The following is a 5,845-nucleotide window of genomic DNA, read 5'->3' as shown; positions in this document are numbered from 1 at the left end:
TGTTTTATTTTTATTTTATGTTATGTTAATCACCATACATCATTAGTTTTTTTACATTAGTTTTTGATGTAGTGTTCCGTGATTCATTGTTTGCATATAACACCGAGTGCTCCATTCAGTACGTGCCCTCTTTAATACCCATCACCAGGCTAACCCATCCCCCCACCCCCCTCCCCTCTAGAACCCTCAGTTTGTTTCTCAGAGTCCATAGTCTCAAGATTCATCTCCCCCTCCAATTCCCCCCCTTCATTTTTCCTTTCCTACTTTTTTTTTTTTTTAACATATAATGTATTGTTTGTTTCAGGGTACAGGTCTGTGATTCAACAGTCTTACACAATTCACAGCGCTCACCATAGCATATATCCTCCCCAAAGTCCATCACCCAGCACCCCCCCAACCCTCCCACCCCCCACCATTCCAGCAACCCTCAGTTTGTTTCTGGAGATTAAGAGTCTCTTATGGTTTGTCTCTCTCTCTCTGGTTTCATCTAGTTTTTTTCCCCTCCCTTCCCCTATGATCCTCTGTCTTATTTCTCAAATTCCTCATATCAGTGAGATCATATGATACTTGTCTTTCTCTCATTGACTTATTTCGCTTGGCATAATACCCTCTATTTTCATCCATGTCATTGCAAATGGAAAATGGCCACATTTTTAAGAAAATCCAGAGCAATGAAACTCCTCAGGTAATGCTCAAAGCCACTGGATTCCAGTCCTTCCCCGGATATGGGTCCAAAAGGAGAACTTCTTCCCACAGGAACCTACAAATCAGCCAGCCTTCATTTGGTTTCGTCAATTTCAGGCAGGTAAAGAATCCTAACAGGTTCACATGTATATATTTAATTTACACACATCCTTCTAAGGAGGTCTTTATAATTTGTTCCAGGTTTCGAGCTGAGAAATGGAGCCTCAGATAATTAAAGTTCACAAAGCATGAAGCCAGAAAAACTAGATAAGCAAGAGGTCTCCAAGTGAAAATTTTGTGTACTTTCCACTATGCTATTTAGAATTTACCTCCATGCCCTCCAGCCCCTAACATAGAAATAGTCTAAAATTGGTTCAACTTTGGGGAGGCGGTCTATGAGATCATTCATTAGGAGGAAGTTGAAAGAATTCATCTTATACGGGTAAAAAAAAAAGAAAAGAAAAATTACACACTAACGAGTCATTTTGTGTGTCACAGAGCCGAACATGCTTTAAAATAAATAGCCATGTTTCACTTCTATTTTTTCCTTCTTAGTTTCTCCCATATTAAACTGACTCATCACAGGTATAGACAGCAACAAACCTGCTAATTTTTTTTTAAAGATTTTATTTATTTGTTTGACAGAGACACAGTGAGAGAGGGAACACAAGCAGGGGGAATGGGAGAGGGAGAAGCAGGCTTCCTGCTGAGCAGGGACCCCAATGTGGGGCTCGATCCCAGGACCGTGGAATCATGACCTGAGCCAAAGGCAGACGCTTAACGACTGAGCCACCCAGGCGCCCCAACAAACCTGCTAATTTAAGTTTCAGATCTATGAACAGTAACCAATACTCACTGGAAGTTTGGGCATTTCTTGGTACCTTTCATAGTATCTTGCAGGAGGGGCAATGTGTTTTGCCTCACCTAGCTTTCCATGAACTGAGGACAACATGTTTTAAACACAAGACCATCTTCCGCAAGCAGAGACCTGAAGTAAAAACATGAGTAATAGAAAATGTGTAGAAACCAAGTTTCCCTTCTCACATGCTCTACGTAGACTCCTAAGAGCTCACTGATGGAGCAAAAGAATTCCCCATTCATCAGAGAAAAGAATTAACTCCATCATTAAAGAGTGAAGAAATCATTTCAAAGTGACACATCACATCTGTGAGATATCTTCTGAATGAAGCCAGGGAAATTCAATTTAGATGCACATGTAGAACGAGAATCATTCATGCCAGGGGCCATGGTGGACACCACAGGGCATACAAAATGGATTAAGATCCAGCTTTTGTTCTGGGGAAACATTTTATGGAGAAAAAAATCTCAACTATCATCATAATTACAGTAAAACTTGGTAAATGTCATTGTGAACTTTTAACAGCATGGGGAAGTTACAATAGTAAAAGAAAGGAAAAAAAGGGGCCTACAGGTTTTGGAAAAAAATCTTCGCAGTTGAAACATGTTATACAGGGTCAAATACAATATAGCATACCAAGAAGAAAGGACAAAGATGGCGAATGTGAGGTACCAAGCTGGAAGGCCAGGATGTCATCAGGCATTAATAGATTCAGTGGCATGAGGAGAGGTGGAGGGGGTCAAAGGGGTGAGCAAAGTGAAGACAGTTCATTCTGGTGAAGTCATCATCTAAATCCCAGGACTAGTCTCCAGTGTGTCTTAGCAGCCCTGAAGATACACACCAGGCTCGTGGATCTCATTAAAAATTTGAAATTCACGAGGATTAGGTGAATTGAAAGACTAAAACTACAGACTTCAGGTAAAACACGTTTGCTCTGAAACTTATGCTTCAAAGTTACTTTCAGAGTTCTCATCAGACACCCTAACCAAAAAGGTCGGAGGTGGGGTCTGGGAGTCTACATTCAGCCACTTCACAGGGTCAAGTTCATGCCGGATGACTGCCAGACACACTGAGAACAGCTGCAGCTTCAAGGTGGGAGACAGCAGGCCCAGAGCTGCCGTGGCCTGCGTGGATTGGCTAAGAGAATCCAGAAAACAGGACAGTGCCCAATGCTAGTGCAAAACAGATTCCCATACCATTCTAAGCCACAGGAACAAGTTCAAGGTCTTTGGAGATTCTAGCTTACTTTAAATTAGAGGTGGGAAAACTTACCAGCTAGGTTTCCCATATTAGTCCTCAAGTTTCAATACTTAAGAATCACCCAGAAGATGTGTTTTAAAAGGAAGGTGCTAGGTTCTTCACTTCCAGAGTTCCTGATTGAATCAGGCTGGGTAAGGCCAAGGATTCTGCACTTTTATAAAGTTGTATTAGTGATTCTAAGGTGAGGGAATCCTCAGAAGATACTGGGAAACACTGCCCCAATGGGATCCTTATAGGCATTTAATAAAATTGATGCACTTATCAACTTCTTGTTAGACGTCTTGTCTGATTTATAGCAGTTCCACTGATTTATTTTAGGCCTTGAATATCCCTTGACATTTAGAATTCATAAGTAGGGGCACCTGGGTGGCTCAGTCAGTTAAGCATCTGCTTTCAGCTCAGGTCCTGGTTCCAGGGTCCTGGGATCAAGCCCCGCATCGGGCTCCCTGCTCTGCAGGGAGCCTGCTTCTCCCTCTCCCTCTGCTGCTCCCTCCTGCTCATGCGCTCTTTCTCTCTCAAAATATTTTTTAAAAATAAAATAAAATTCATAAATAAAAGAAAATAGGCTAATTACCTTTTGCCTTCATACCATGATCACAGTCCTGTTAGATTTTCAGGTCTTTAGTATGGAAAGCCTATTTTCATTTATCACAGTTGCTTCTTCGTGAGTCATGATCTCCAGCCAATTAGACATTTGTTTTATTTAGGTTGATGAATGTCAATTAAGCAACACAAGCCAGTATTTAAAATCATAATTCCCTATTAGAAACTATTAAATTAAAAATTCAATGCACATTTCAACTATACAATTAAATACAAATTCAACTGTAAGTTTACCACATAATTACATTACTGTCTGCTCTACTAGGAAAACATTTTAAAGGTTAGATTTCCCATTAGCAAGACTTAGTCTGACATTACTGTGCTAGATCAGAAGCCACTTTCAAAGTATACTTTACTGAAAATGTATAGTTGATTAGCTCTACAAATTAAGTAGTAAGAGACCACAGTACGAATCTATGCTATATATCCACAGTAAATGTGGGTATATTTGGCCAGGCATGATGGCAGCTGGGTGATGGGGAAAAGACTGCCTTCCCTAGCCACAGGTCCCCAAATATCTCATACATGAGTTTAGCTGACAACTGGGACCCCAGTAAGCACCACAAATACGGTCATCCTGTCTGTCTTGTTCACTGCTCTATCCCCAACATCTAACATTGAGCCTGACATATGTATTTAGTAAAATATTTGTTGGACCAAACCATCCTCCCAAACAACTGGGAAACAATGAATACTGTTTGGTCTCTCCGAGACAATGTACCTGATTAAAAGGAGGTTATTCTCTTCCAGGATGGAGTTGTACACGTAAGATTAATCAAAAGACACTGGTCTGAGAATTGAATGAGGCAAGGTATTAGTGATCATGGGGATTAATTTCCTGGTCTGAAGCCTTGAAAACAAAAACAAAAACAAAAAACAAGGAATTTTATTTATACCAGACTTCACTAGAAGAAGTTTTAATCAATTATGATTCTAAAAGTTTTTTTTAACTTTACTTATAATGTGATTTTCACTAATGCCCTATTTTTCCCCCATTCACTTTCCAAATAATACATTTTAGATTTAATGCCTTAAAAATGGTTCTTATACTGTAACAAGAATGTGATAGCAGTAACCTTCCTAAGGGAGCTCCCAGTATCTTTTTCCATGTCACAGAAGTTTATTTGTAGGATTCTACGCAAAACAGCTGTAATCATTTCTAAGGCTTGACAAAATCATCTATACCATCATTAAATGTTCCAGAAACTTAATGGATACAAGTATGTGTCATCCATCACACAAAATAAAGAAGGAAAAGAAAAAAGCAACACACATGAACAATTTAGGAAATAAAATTTAAAAATAAGAAAAGTAAATTCAAACTTAATTCAGAATTATAATATGGATTATCAGACATTTTTATAAATGTGCTTTTCAGGGTCTATAAAAATAATGTAATATCCATACTCAACTTGCCTATTATTCTAAACTTACTCACTTTCCTAAAATTTGAGGATAAAAAAACTTCCCTGTTTCAATTCTTAATATAGGACTATACAGAGTTCTTCAATGGCTTTTCCAATAGTTGGGAACAGGTGGCAGTTGGCCAAGGCCTAGTATCTTAAAAATTAGAAACTCCAGACTATTCTGTGCTCCCTACCAAGTGACTTTCTCACACCCACCCCGCTCCTCAGAGTATACCAGGGAAAGCATTTTTTTTCAGAAATGTCTCACAATAGATGCAGAAACAAAAAAAATAGAGGATGCTAAGTTATTAAGGCCGTTATTTTTATTATTTTGCAGTGAGAATAATGTTTATTGAGAATGGCTCATTACAAACAAAATATATATATATGTATATGTATATATATACATATATAATTATGCATATACATGTAGAAAATCTCTGCAATGCAAAAGATCCCTTTTGTCCCTGTGCGGCTGGAGTGAACAAAACCAAGTGTCCAGTGTGACTTCACTGGGCCCCCAGCATGTGGACAGGGGTCATGGGTGCCACGTGTTATAGGCAGAAGTTCCTGAAGTCTGGGCTTTCTCCACCCTTGTGTTCAGGACGTGTGCAAGAATGCCTTTACGTTTGCGTTCCACCCCCATTACCCTCCCAGGCAGATGGCACCATCTTAGACACAGGTAGCTTTCTTGTTAACCTTCCAGATGGGTGACCTCCAACTTGTGGCTTGCCCAGGGACTGTTCCTACATGCTGTGTGATGGACTGAGGTGCTGTGACCACTCTGTGGAGGCTGCTCCCCATCATCCAAAGCTTCACTTCCTCATTGCTTTCCTTTTTCTTTGATGCGTAAGTAAAAGGTGTAAAAGGTGTAACAGAGTAAAAGGTGACAGGCAGAAAGCTTTCTATTTCTCTTGCTTCCCCTCCTTTCTTCCTCCCCATACAGAAAATCAAAATGAGTAGGCTTAGGTAATAAAGTTTGAATTTCAGTTTGGATCTGCCTTGAGGATAGAAAGGAGTATACAATCTGATT

The sequence above is a fragment of the Zalophus californianus genome, chromosome 12 (assembly GCF_009762305.2).
Source record: "Zalophus californianus isolate mZalCal1 chromosome 12, mZalCal1.pri.v2, whole genome shotgun sequence".
NCBI classification, from domain to species: Eukaryota; Metazoa; Chordata; class Mammalia; order Carnivora; family Otariidae; genus Zalophus; species Zalophus californianus.
This window is presented reverse-complemented; position numbering follows the sequence as displayed.